Source organism: Epinephelus moara, chromosome 10 (assembly GCF_006386435.1).
Source record: "Epinephelus moara isolate mb chromosome 10, YSFRI_EMoa_1.0, whole genome shotgun sequence".
NCBI classification, from domain to species: domain Eukaryota; kingdom Metazoa; phylum Chordata; class Actinopteri; order Perciformes; family Serranidae; genus Epinephelus; species Epinephelus moara.
Window position 1 is genome coordinate 26,712,932 of NC_065515.1, and position 14,418 is coordinate 26,727,349.

Genomic DNA, 14,418 nt, shown 5'->3' on the forward strand with positions numbered 1-14,418 from the left:
GAATACAATTTATAGCTACATTTTTGACCAAACCCGGCCCGACCCGTCGGGTACTGTCGGGCTCAGATCGCCACACTCTAGTGTGTGTGTATGTGTGTGTCCTATCTATAGGGGCCTATCTGAATTTCTGTCTTTGAGAGATATTATTTTGTAATATAACTGAATTTTCTATCCATACATATAAACTTTAAATATATTAAAATTATAAGGCATCTTTGAGTAAACTGCGAGTATCATTTAAGTAGGCTATGTCGTGGCCGGCCGAGTGTCCTCTTTTTTGGAAATCAAAATATGGTCACCCTAAGCTATGTGTACCTAATAAACTGGCAGCTGAGTGTCTATTCATTAACATTCATTCGTCTCTACAGCTGTTTGTTTGGATGACTGTTTCTCTAAACAGTCAGTCATCCTTATGACTTGATGGCTCACAACCACAATGGCACATTTCCAATCTTTTCACTTTCCAGTAAACAGACAGTGGAATCCCACAGGATAATTAAATGTTCCTCCTCCATGTTTCATCCTCACTGCGGGAACTCTGCTCACATTTCTAGTTCAGTTAACCAGGAAGAACACAACGTCCTTCCAAGGAACTGGGTTCACAAATTCATTAGTGGTTTCTTAAAAGCTTTGACCGCAACAGCAAGCAGCATATTAAGTATAGGTAACGGTTAATCCCTCTCGTTTTTTTTGTTTTCGTGCGAAGCAAAGGCAAGCCAAGGTGCCGCCGAGGAACTCTCTGCTTTCTTTGTAGCTTTGGTTTGTAGGAATGATGAGTGGGTAGTAAAGGTTGAGTCAGATTCTGAGGAAGTAAATAATTCAGATGATTTTGACAGAACTTAAGCTTAAGATGTTTGATCGTCATGTTATCGTAGGCGGTCCCAGCAAGGTAATTCCTGCTCAATCACTGATTCATCGATTGCGAGGAAACCTCAGCCAGTTCAAACATTTCATATATTAAAAACAAGGCATGTCTGTGCCCCTCAGCAAGGGCAGATTTGCACAACAAAGCTGTAGAGCAAGGACTTAATATTTAATACCCTGTGTAGATCACATTGAGCACATTAATTTAAGAAAATCCATCTTGGCAAAACACCTCTCCTCACAAGGCCACACGCATTTTTACACACTGTGCTTTGTGTCCACCATCATTATCAGCCACTGCTATTTCCTTTCTTCCTCTAGCTCACTGGAGCCTCCACTATCACAGCGGCCGTCTGCCCAGGAATCTGCAGCTCTTTACCTCATCTCTCTGGCATTTCCTCTGACATCACTAGAGGTGATGTGACCCAAAGGCTGTTCAGCCCCCCCCAATGTGAAACGTAAAGGCTCCTATACATAGGCAACAGCGTGATATCTGCAGTGTCTGATGTGTGTGTGTGTGTGTGTGTGTGTGTGTGTGTGTGTGTGTGTGTGTGTGTGTGTGTGTAGGTGTGGGTGTGGGCGTGGGTGTGTGTGTGTGTGTGTGTGTGTGTGTGTGTGGTAGAGAACATCAATTAGGCTGTCTTTCCACACGGACCAAAAATAATGTAGCATGTGAGTCTGGGCGAGATGTTTAGTGCGCAGAGAAAATAAGATGTGGACAAAGCACAAATACTGGGGCTGAAAAAAAAAGTACGACAAACTACATTTGAAAAGGATCATGAAAAATTACCATGTCACCCCATTTTTACTGCAGTTCCTCCCTCTAAACGTGCGTACTGAGAAGATTGAGTGCCGTGATGTAATGGTCTAGTGTATACAGTTTGTGAATGGTCAGGCATACACGGACTACGCAAAGATAAATTACACACTTATTGTAATTCATCACTAACTATAATTAAACAAAGGCTGTTGCCCAAATTCTGCAAGAAAAACTAGAATAATCACTTAACTAAACTGCTCACAAAGCAGACTTTGTGTAATATCAATCCATGGCTTTAGAGCCAAGCGGCTGAATCATCCAGTCTACACCAACATCAGTTTCCAATGACCTAAACTTTCATTTTGCATCAGCACCAAGTGTGACCCACATATGCCTTCCAGAAGTTTTGTGGGTGCAGACTCAGAGCAGTTGGACAGGTAAGCATGGGCTGTGTGGGATTTAAGGCACACATGATTTTATTTTCTGTGTGGTGGTACCAAAAGTAATCTGTAAACATATTTCATTTTAACAGAAATAGGTCCATTTTGCTCATAAAAGCATGCATTCAAAGTCCCAAACAGTCCAACGGGGAATGCACAGGTAAAGCAGAAACGCTACATGGCACTGCATCTCATCCCAAATGATTCCCTGTTGGCTTCAGATCCTGGGACCGCGCGCAACTTATTGGAGCAATTCTTGTTTGTGCTGGAAATATTCAAAGTTTACGATGGCCATAAAGGGATGCACCTGCTCAGCTACAACCTTCCCATTGGCTGTGGTGCTTCAGCAATTCCCAGCTGGCACTCACAGGCCTGACGTAAGCCAAGAAAACCCTCCTGATACCATCACACTCTTGACCTGCATTCTTCATGTACTTTTCGGCACATTTGAACGCTGCCATCAGCATGTTGTAGCAGAAACAGGGATTCACTGAAGCAAATAACCTATATACTTGTGCATAGTTGGCAGGAGTGCATATTTTTCCTGCTCTCACACATCTACTTCAAAGTTCAATGAGGACTTTGTTCCGACATGACCCCTTACAATCACTGATATCTCTTGTTATTTTAAATCTGAGGATTTTTTTTAATAACCATATTCCACTTTTCTTTGACCCCATGCCAATGACAGCTAAATGGATGGATCACACCGTTCTCCAAAAAATTCCTCCAATAAAGCAACCAATAAATGTAATTTACATTAAAGTCTCCTTTCTTCTTCAGCCAGCTTCACCTGTGTCAGTCTAACAAAACAAATGCATGTTTTGCCATAGGTTGTGTCAGAGCGTTAAGTGCTGTAATCATGATTGACAAAACACTTAGTATGCCACTGTAAGGCCTTAACAGCTCCCCACAGATACACTGCTAATTACAGCAGATTAAACTTGAAGTTAATGTTCCCCTATGTGATTCATGCTGCATTTACAAAAGAGTAAATCCCTCCACTGGGTACAGTCGCCAATTTCAGGTTCATCAATCATTGAGTCAGATATGTCTTTGTCAATACTTCCTCACCTCTATGCTTTGTGGAAGTTAAAGTGCTCATTATCTTTGTGACAAAAGGTTGCATACAGTAGAGATTAATGTACTGTTAAGCTGTGGTAGCCTTTAACGGAACAGTTTGGCGAATGCTTATTTGCTTTCTTGTCAAGTATTAGAGAATACAATTGATACCAATTTTATGTTTGCACAGCAAGAAAGGCTTGTGGTTTCCCCTTTTCCAGTCTTTGTGCTAAGCTAACCGCTGCTGGCTGTAGATTCATGTTTCTGTACAGACATGAGAGTGGCATCGATATTCTTCTCTCACTCTGGGCAAGAAAGCGAGTAAGTCTATTTCCCGAAGTGGCAAACAATTCCTTCAACGGGTGCAGACATTTCAAGTTTCTTTTTTGTCAGAATACACTGTCTTTAGTAGGTCTGTCTCTCCTCTCTGGCCCTTATTCTCTTTCTCTCCTCCTTAACTGTCGTTCTTTCTTTCTTTCTTTGTCTCTCACATTCCCTCTATTCTCTTCAGACCCTCGTGGCAGGGTCAAGAATGCTCCTACAGTGGCTTCTCATGCAGAGTGGCCTATTATCTCTCACTGTGAGGGACATCCAATACCCCACCCTGCCTAGGTGCCAACTCACTTTGCCAGCACCTCCTTCTCCTCTCCCTCCGAGCCTCTATGCGCCTCTCTTCTTCTCTCCTCTCTCCCCTTTCTCCCCTGAGTGCTTGGCCAGGCGACATGCTGTTAGCCAGCACCCTGCTTTGAATGAAAAAGGCCTTTTAAAATTCATTAGGGGCTGACGGCTCTGAGATCCAGTCGGTCTGCCTGCCACATTCCTGCCGTTCCATCACAGGACAGGGGAGACGGAGCAGAGAGAACAGCCTTTTATTTGGGGCTTTTTATGGACCCCCTCTCCATTCTCTCGCCCCTGGTACCCGTTGATATCGCATTCTGCTAAAAAGGACCATCAGTCTGATAGAGCACAGTGCATTTGGAGAGGGAATCGAGTACACAACAATAGCATTCCTGAAGGTCATCCTAGCCTCCCTACACCCGGCAACAGAGTCCCACGCTCCAACATAATGGGGACACAGCATTCCTCCGAGCTTCACACGCAAGGAGGTCAACCTCTTTAAATGACAGCTATCAGATGCAGTTTGTGAATTTTAAAAAGTACATGAAATTCAATAGTATTTGGTTGGCTAAGACCAAAAAAGAGGCAGTAGCAGTGATTTGGTCACCTGTGTACATACATGCATGCTATTTTGTAGGTTGGGTGGCATGGCAAAAAATGTCCTCTGGAGGGGTGCCATGATCTCCAAAAGTTTGGAAACCACTGGCCTATTTACACATCTAGCAGACACGGAACAACATTAGCATTTGTCTACAGTCGTGTTTCTGGCAAATATGAGTCCAACAATTGGTCATTCATAAGTTCAAGTCAGACAAGCTTCACAAAAAGAAACATGTCTATGCTGGTTCTATTTAGCCGGTGCCACTGTGTATATCTGTTTCTGGGAGTTAAGCAGTATAGCTTCAAGAAGCAGACAGCAAGGACTAAAGTATGCGATGGAAGGATATATTCACAATGTTAAATTTTCTGAAGTAGGCAAAACAATGCCAACTGAGGCTTCCGATCTCAGAAAGAAGTAGAGACAGAGGATGACAAGACTATCAGTCAACATTGCTGTACTGCTGGGCATGATTCCCCTTTTACCAGTGTGACGATCAGTAAAGTACTTTATGTATTTATTGCTGAATACAGACCATGGTGGTGACCTAACATTAGTCTCCCTTTACTAGAAAGTTACTTAAGGGTGACACCTTACATAGATAATATGAACAAAGAGACATTAGCTTCGAGCTTCTTGGACGAAGGGGAAAGTTGACTGAGGCTCTGCCATGTTCCAGGCTTACTCAAACATTATTGGAGCACAGAGCAAAAAAAGGGTGGAACTTAAGAGGGGCTAATTCCTTCTCCTTTTAGCTCTGTTTTTGTCTCCACCAACTCCTGAGGAATCCTACGTTCACCAGCTAGTTGCTTACTTTGTTTGTCTGCTGTTTGGATTTGGGCAGTATACAGTGCAGTGTACAGAGCAGTGTACAGTGGTTTGTGAGAGTAACTTTGTTCAAATCAGCTCTTGCTTCAGCTAGAAACAGGTGATGATTGATGGGACCATTAAGAACGATGCAAAACTAGTAAATTTGTGGGCTGCAAAACCAAAATAATGAGCTAGAAAATGCTATCAATTTCCGTAGAGCTAAGATGGACAGCAGAGTTGAGTGATAATTGGTGTCATCACAGTGAGCGACCCTTCTTCTTACACTACTACACTACTAAGTAGTTTGATACATTGTTATTGCCGCCAAGAAGATTTGGTTTGGTTGGTTGAGCAGGAATACATAAAAAACTACTGGCAAATTTTCCTTAAACTTGGTGGAAGAGGGTAGTATGACCTCAGGAAGAAGCTATTAAATGTTGGAGTGGATCTGAATAGTAGGGGAGAAAACACAAATTACTTTTTTTTACTTTAGTTAACAGTGTGAAATCAGGCATTTGGCCTCAGCAGGGGTCTGCACTCTCTGAGTGCCCTTCTAGTTAATATAAAAATGACTGCAGCATTGAGGCCTCTCCCTGAATGTAAAAAGGACTTGAAACATAAACAGTTTGTCAAATGTTGCAGTCCACTGACTCAAAGAGCTATGTGTACAAACAAAGAAAAAAAAGTGACTTGATTGTGTTGACACATGGGCACAAGTTTGAACAGTGAGTCCTGTGCGTCATAGCTGAGGGTTTGGCTGGACACCCAGGACGCAGGAGATGATCGTAACAGATAGCTGAGGCCTAATGCAGACTGAGGAAAGTTCAAAGACCAATGGAATACAGAATGGGAATAATGGCTGCATTTCAGGGCAATCGACCAAGCGGAATTTGACATAAATGCACGAACCTCATTAGCTATGCAGCAACAAGTTGGATAAGGCTATCTGAACCTTTTAGGTATTAAGTATCTGACGTCATGGAGGAAGCAGAGAGATGATTCCCTTTGTTTGCTGAGAGCAGTAAGTGCGATTAAATGGCTCAATTATAGATTTGTCAAAGGTTTGCCAGGGGCAGCGGTTTCACTGAGTGCTTCTTTAGAAAGAGCGCCTGAAGGCTTGAATAAATGGCAGCCATGAGGGAGAAAATCTACAGAAGCTGTAATGGGGTTCTGACTATTGTTACACTCATACACCTCTTACACTCCATTGCACAGCCACACATGCACACACACAGACAGGCACACTAAACAGATAGAGGAGGCACACAGAAAAATTCTGAAAGTGCGAAGTTCTCTTATCGGAAATCAGTACTTAATGATTTCTTTCCCGTCAGTCTCACAGGAATGGTAATCATACAGGACACACAAAGCACTGGTACATGAGTCACACAGGTGGGTGCGTACATGGAAAAAAAAGGGCCCAGTCTGATGCTGTCATGGTGGTCAAACATTACATTCTTACAGGGAACTAACTGCGATGGTTTACACTGTCACAGCCTGTAACTAAAGTATGAAATGACAACAACTCATTTAGTGGTAGCCAAGAGAAAACAAACCCTCCATGGCCTGTCCTTGTGTTATCCAAACAAATCCTTGGTGTATGTTGGAACATACCTGTGGTTAACCAAGCCATGACATCCCTCCCAATCAGCTTTAGGATTACATAAATGTTGAGAAGTAGGTCAATGTGAAGGCGTGCCGTGCATAGTTAACAGTAGCAGATCTGGAGACCCTCGCACCACATCGACCACAAGGATCTGGCAGGCTGCCCCAGTAAAAAGAGCTGTTTCAGCCAAACCGACTGCACTGTCAGAATGCTTTCACTTGGGGCTCCCAGGATATCAGGGCTCTGAGGAGGAAAATGCCACACTACAGTCCTGCTTTGGACACATTTACAGCCAGCTGAATGGTGAGAGATAGCAGCAAGGCCAGGATTACACAAATCATTTGAACAGAGAGCGAGGAACAAAGTGGAAGTGCAGGGCATTATGCCTCTGATTGTTAAATGGGGTGTCTTCAGTTTTGTAAGAGCATACATAGTCTGTGTGTGAGAGGTAATTGCATTTCAGAGAGCTGAGAAAAGCTGCTGTATCCTTCATGTAATTGCACATAAAAATGTGGAAGGTAGGCTGTGTGGAGACTCATTAAGCAGATATAAAGACTTCTCCGTAATTACTTTTCTATTAATGCTCTAGTGCCTCTTCATTAGCTGCTCTTTTTATTATTTTAGATGGAAAATCAAAATTGAAAGAGAATACCAAAATTACCTCTCATTAGAAATCTTTCAATGACCATGGGTCTCAATTTGGGTGCTGGAGTGATGATTCAAAAGACTATGTGAAGACACAGATACGTGTTTTCTCATTTTTGTAAAAAGGTTTAACTAAGGTTTGTTATATAAAACTATCTACTTCCAAGAGACTGAAACTCCAGAGATCTAGGTTGTAGTTTCTAAATGAGTTGTAAAGCTGACATGATCATAAAACATTTAACACATTCTTGTAGATTTGCAGTGAGTCACTGATGAGCCTTGTAAGTACAGAGGTTCTTAGAAATGATTACAGATTAAGGAGCGCCTCCGCTGAATAGGGCATGTAGAATCACTCTTAGATAACACTCTTAACCTCTGAGATCATCTGTTATCAGGAAAGAGGACCCTGCATACTGCTAAGCAGGGCAGCAAATACGGCAGGAATTAGAAGTAACTGGGCCCATATAAATAATGTTACTCAGTCTGCATCACTTTCATCTACGAAATAATCATCTTCGCCCGTCACTCACACCTCAAATCGCTGCTATCCTCGTTCATTCTTTGGTTCTAACTCGTATTGATCATGCAATTCTGTCCTCTTTGGTCTCCCTTTCAAGTGTCTTCATAAACTCCAGTTAGTCCAGAATTTAGCCGCCAGTATGTTCGCTATTCTGCAGCAGCTTCACTGGCTTCCTGTTAACCATTGCATCGATTTCAAGATTCTGCTTCTCACCTTTAAGGCCCGTCATAATCAAGCCCCTTCTTATCTGTCTGAACTCCTTCAAATCTACACACTTTCCCGTACTCTTAGATCCTCTTCTGCAATCCAACTCACATCACCACCTGCCCGCTTGACCACCATGAGTTCGAGAGCCTTCACCCGTTCTGCCCCCCTCCACTGGAACTCTCTCCCCAATGACATTTGCAATATCGACTCCCTTTCCACATTCAAACCCTGTCTGAAAACACACCTTTTCAAGCTGGCATATCTGGTCCGATTTAATGGTGACACACATATTGAGACATGCACTGATAATGATTTTATACCTAATTTTTATAACTATGATTTTTGTCTGGTTGTTTTATTAACTTTTATCATATATTACAGAATTGCTTGATTTTATGATCTATGGATACATTCCCTCTTGTTTTCTAACTGCGTCTTGTAAGGTGTCCATAAATAAAATGCAATATTATTATTATTAAATGTACAGTGATGGAAAATGCAAACAGGAAGTATTAAGGAACATCATAAATAAAGGAGGAGTGACTTCAGTAACATCTGTACTGTAACACTTTGCTGGTCACAGTGCACACTCGCATATAGAGACACCCGAGCAGAGTCGAGTACAGCAAAAATAAACAGAAATATGAGACTGTCCCAGAGCAAATAAAGTGCTCTCTCCAATCAGCGGGGCTGTAAAGAATGTGTCTGCTGCCTACCTCTCACTGTGACGGCTCCACAAATACAGGAGAGCTGCAGGCTAGGAACTGCTGGAGAGCAGAGGGATGGAGGCTGCTGGTTACGAATAGATGTGAGCCTCCACCATGGGGAAAAACAGAGGGGGCTTCAGTAAATACATCTCCACTTGGCACCGACTCCTCCATGTTTATTGGGTTTGACCCCAACAGGCTGGACCTCTATACCTAAACAAGGGGAAAGCCAATAAACTCACCTACCTCATGGAGAATTACAGTTCACCCTTCCCTGGCTGCACCAGTCTGATAAAATTAATATCGTATCAAAAACTATGTAAAAATGTAGCTATCACAGTAGGGAGGATTTACTACACATTACACTAATATCCAAGAATTCAAGCTGAATTGCTGTTTTTTTAGGAAAAAATCCTGGCAACTCTTCACAAACACTGCTGCAATGCAGGCTGGTTGGACGTCAGCAATGGGTGTTTGTACTCAAGACGAACAGCTTGCTTGCCCTCCAGGTCGCTCTGCTCTATACCACCGACAAGCAACATTAATAAAATGCTTTTACGACCACCATTTCCTGTGCTGTATGACATCAATTGGAAAAAAAACGTGAAATATTCCAAAGATTGGAGCCCTAATGCACGCACTGTGAGTGCTAGCTCGGGTAAAGGTCGTTCCATTCTCCTCCAACATTTTAAGAAGGGCTATAAAGCTCCTCAGCTCTTCTCTGATAAACTGAGGTTTACACTTGAGCTGTTTACCTGGTGTTATTATCCAAAGCAATAAAACAATAATGGCCAAATCAGTGAAAAGTCATATATCAACATTATAGCGAGCCATATTGAGAACAACATACACAGAAAAGAAGCTGTATTGCCTTTCTTCTTTCTTTCTTTTTTTTTCCTCGAGGGAAACCGAGTGGGAAACACTACTCGCCATGACCTTTGTCCTACCTGAGCTGACAGACACTGGACCACCCACACTTTTCGTGAAAGGGTGATGAGGCTGGGAGTTCAAGGTGAGCACAGTGTGTATGTCAATCACTCCACGTGCTAAGTATAAAGTCTGCGTGTGAGCAGGCGGCCATATAGCACTGTGGTGTTTATAGTATTTAAAGGACAATATTGGAGGTTTTCCATGTTTTAGTTCCATGTTCAAGTACACTTCACATGACAACTAAACACTCTGCAACCCATGTAAAACCTTGGAATGAAAATCTGAATGTATTTTCCAACCATGAAGCCATCCATTGGTTTCCATTCGTTTATAAACAATATGAAAGTCTATTGATTGAAACTTATTTGGCTTGTGTAATCCATCATACTAAACATCAAGCTCTGCCACTTTTTTGCTCAAATAACAACCACTTTCAAGTAATGAGGTTTAGGCCTTTTTAAACCAATCACCATTTTGTTAATTGATTTTTGTAATGTACAGGAATGAATGGAAGCCAAAGGATATCTGGAAAGGTGGCAAAAGCACATTAATAAGCACATAAATTCTAAAGCTATATAAATGGTTAGCCAAAATGCAGAAAATACATAATTTGTAGTTTAAGGGGAAGTGTACTCAAATTATAAGAATACATATCTTGCCACTGGCACCAACCCAATACAATGGAGGTGAATGGATTCCTGTCTGAGGTCCTCAAAGCATAAGAAAATGAATTGCAAAAACCTGAAAAGCAATGTGTCTCTCCAGACCAACAACCTGGTTACTGGAGATAATCCACAGAGCCCACTGTTTTCATTGGAGCTGCTTTCTACTGAAGAAGTAGTCTCTGTGAAAACTGTTGATGTGTTCAATGGATTATCCTGAGCAACAGGGACACTGTCTCTGGAAAAACAAGCTGCTGTTGCTTTTCTTTTTAATACTGTGAGCCCCACACATTTCTTTTGCATAGGAGTTGCATCAGAACCCTCAAGAGATTCTAGTTACAAAAAAACTGCTTCTTAGGATTTTACAATTTTTACAAATGACACCCTAGATTCAGATATGGAACACCTACACAATAAAAAGTGAGAAAATGTGTAGAGTAATTTGGGTGAGACAGCCCTTGTTGTAGCTAAAACTTACTAACAGTGGAATGTCCCTTTAAGGCGCTGGAAACAAAGTGTGGGCTGCCTGAAATTTCCAGAAGCTGTTGTTGAACAATCAAATCAGACTGCAGTGAATGACATTCGGAAATGGGATGAACTTATGTAAGATAGTAATATGCTTCAGGAGACATCTGCCAGGGAGGTTTTGTGGAAGTACATATGGTTTAGGATTGACAATGGGAACTAAAAGTTAAATGGAAAGTGGAATGCCTGACAACTGTCACCAGAAATCATTTCCCATAACCTGTCAGGCTTTCCAAGGACTGCGGTTAACCGACTCTTATTACCCTCACAGAATCAAAACTTGGCATGCGTGTCACGTGTACCAAAGATGATTCAATTGAGACGGTTCAAGTAGGATTCCCCATTGTGTTTGTTTTTTTATTCCATGGGTTGAGGCCCCTGGAAAGCCAAAGCGAAAATACCCAGAGCTCCCACATATTTAAGCTGTTTCAACATTTGTGAGGCCCAAGGTGTGCCACAGAATGGAATGTCCAACCAAACACACTCTGAGAAGGTTTGCCTGGAGTTCTGCGGCCCGAAGCCTGACCTACCGTGGCTTTTTTCCAGGGGAGGAGAACAGATATGTTTGGTGTTTTCAATTCAGTGTAAAGGCAGGGTACAGCTACAAAAAGGGCCGAGAAAGGAGGCGGAGAGTTTGGATGAGTCACGTTAAAATGAAATTCTGGTTGAAGGCTTCCCCGACTCTCTCTCTCTCCTTCTCTCTTCCCTCCCACGCAGGGAGTCCTCTTAGTGTATAGTGCTGGCTTGCTGAGAGAAAGAGGAACCCCCGGCTCAGAGGTCAGGGAAGCCACAGAAATAAGGAGGGAGGATAAGGCGAGTCACAGTCAGAGAATTTTGACCTCACTGGATATGAGGAGTGTGACTGACAAGTTCTCTTCTCTCAAAAATTCCTCCCACCCTGTTCTCTGATACTGTTTTTGTTCAAGCTGTTGACATTCTGAATATCAGAGAGAAAAAAAAGCAAACCTGAACTTGGCTGCGAGCTTATATAACCCAAGTATCTGACCGCCCTTTGAAGCCACGCATACTGTCTAGATTGCAAGAAAAATCTGTTTATATCTCCTCATATCTGCATTCTTGTCATTGTTGAGGTGTTCCAGCGGTTGTTCCTCTCTGCTCTGTCCAGAATACTAAAAACAGCATGGAAACACAGTGCGTTCTGCTGAAAGAAAACACCATCATACCACACGGTTACACCCACGATTTCCAAAGAATGCAATGGACATGTTCCCAAAGGGGAAAAAAGTAGAGTTTGCCAGGCAAAGTACAGACTAACTGCCCATTATGAGGGATTTCCCAAAACAGCAATGTGAAGTTAGATGTATGGGAGGGGCCGGTATGGAAAATGAGGAAAAGGACTATGTCTTTTAATCTTGAAAGGGAAAAAGAACAAGATGGGCCAAAAGGTTTCCCATAAATGTTAATGAAGGGCTTTCCCAGAAAGATTTTTTTCCTCCTTTCAGCATGAAACAAGAGGTCAGGTGCTAATGTTAACCAGCAGGGCTGGATCCAGGGATCTTCCTTTAAAGTATAATAGAAGAGAAGCATGTGGAATTAACCATACTGCAGGGATTTAGCAGTGAGAGAGGAAACTCTGCATGATGATGTGTTGGAAGTATTGAACAGGCCTTGTGTACAGAGAAGCACGAGTCTGAGAGGATGACTGGATCATTTTTTAATTTTAGAAATAGCATTATTTTACAAAGGTAAATCTCTGCAGTGTCTCAGGTGTGTCTCCAGACAGCACTGTAGCTGATACTGTGAATATTTAGAGGGTTTACATGTCAGCTTTTGGTTGTTTGTTGCACCCCGGCACATTCTTTGAAATGTGCATGGATGCTCAGGATTACTGATATTTTTGTTGTCTTGCTGATACAATTTGGTTTCTGATCCTCACAGTAGCCTGTCCAAAGCTATCAAAATCAACTTCCCCTGTAGCCAGTAATTCTTGAGTCAATTTTAAGTCAGGTTTCATCACAATCAATAACTACTTTGGAGGTTACTTTGGGAGTAATTAGGCACAGCACAAGTGCATGCCCAGGATTGTGAAAGCATCTTCAGCTGTCTCTGATTGCGAGGGGATGGTTCTATGACACCACAGATTATTGTTTTGCTTTCTGCCACAGGTTCAATTCAACAACTAAATGACCTCATTGACACAGCATACCTGCACAGTCAACCCTGTAGCATTTAGTGAATGTCTGAACCAGTCCGTTGGCCCTGTGCAAAAATAACTGGAGCATCAAATCCTTTGAGTTGATTACTTTTACATCTTAAAACTGAAGCAGCTCACTGCATAGCTAGTAACTAAGTGCAGTGGAAATAAGGAGATGAGTGATGGAAACCTGTAGAAATGAGAGCAAATCCACTACAAGCAGACAAAAGATAAAAAGCTTCTGGTTTTTGATGAAAGTGAAGCATTGTGGAACTAATGCACCACTTCTTTGCCAGTCTCTGTTTTGCCGCAGAACACCGAATCAGAAAATGAAAATCACGCCGGTACTGTCGACCAGTGTGATCGCCACCTCCGCAGTAAGAAGCATCAAGAGCACTCCAGCTGAGTGTAGGATACTCTGTGCTTCATCAGTATTTGAGCACTTACATAGGACTTCTGTGCACACCTTTTGTTTTCTTTGACAGTGTGACAATCCACATGATTTTTACTTCACTGGTGTGAAGTGCCAGGAAGACAATAAAAGCAAACTTACTGCTACAGATTGAGATTAATATATGTCAGTGAAATTCACAATGCACTTCCCAACTAAGTGTCCTGAAAGTGTAAAACAGCAGAGACAACTGAACACTTAAAATAATAATTTTTTCTTTTAGATATGCCCTTAGAACAAAACCATTTGACAGCTCTATTCTCAGTCATAAAAGTAGCAGGCCTTACTTTAAAACTAAAAAGAACAAAACTTTCAGAATGCTAAGGACTTTTTTTAATAGCTAATTGTTCACTTTAAGTGTCTATCAAGTATCACATGATGACATGAAAACAATGTGATAATATGAAAGGGGTTGCTCATATTGATAAACATACAGAGGATTATCACCTGAATCTGCAGCTTCTCTTGGTTTAACTGAGCTTTATAGTAAGTCTCACGTCATTGTTTTGTTGCCCGGCCTGCAACTTAACTGTTTTGGTTCACTCTCGTCGCTGTCATAGCGACGTTTCTGGCTGCTGTTTTCAGTGAAAAAGCTCTTAAAGAAACACTTCACACTACTTGCTCAGCACCAAACAGCAGACAAAGTTAACAACTAGCTGGTGAACACATTGGCACTTTAAGCAACTTAAGTGCCAGATGTTTCCTTCAAGAGATGGTGGAGACCAAAATCAGAGCTAAAAGGAGTGACATTTGGACTTGTTTTTATTCTGTGGACAGGTTCAAACCCAGGGTGGGGGAGCCCTTCTGTGTGGAGTTTGCATGTTCTCCCCTTGTCAGCGTGGGCTTTGTCCGGTTATG

At 42.1% G+C, this 14,418-nt stretch overlaps 1 protein-coding gene across 3 annotated transcripts in view; it reads right to left on the bottom strand.

Moving 5' to 3' along the window:
- The window catches only part of ddah1 (dimethylarginine dimethylaminohydrolase 1), a 95,559-nt gene that overhangs the window by 27,843 nt on the left and 53,298 nt on the right, over positions 1-14,418 (bottom strand). The window contains exon 1 of one of the 3 annotated variants that reach the window (XM_050054752.1): positions 8,847-8,987. The exons of the other annotated variants lie outside the window; for them this stretch is intronic. The gene's annotated coding sequence lies outside the window, so the exon portion shown is untranslated. Of the gene's footprint in view, positions 1-8,846; positions 8,988-14,418 lie in introns of those variants that run through there. 3 annotated transcript variants of the gene reach the window in all.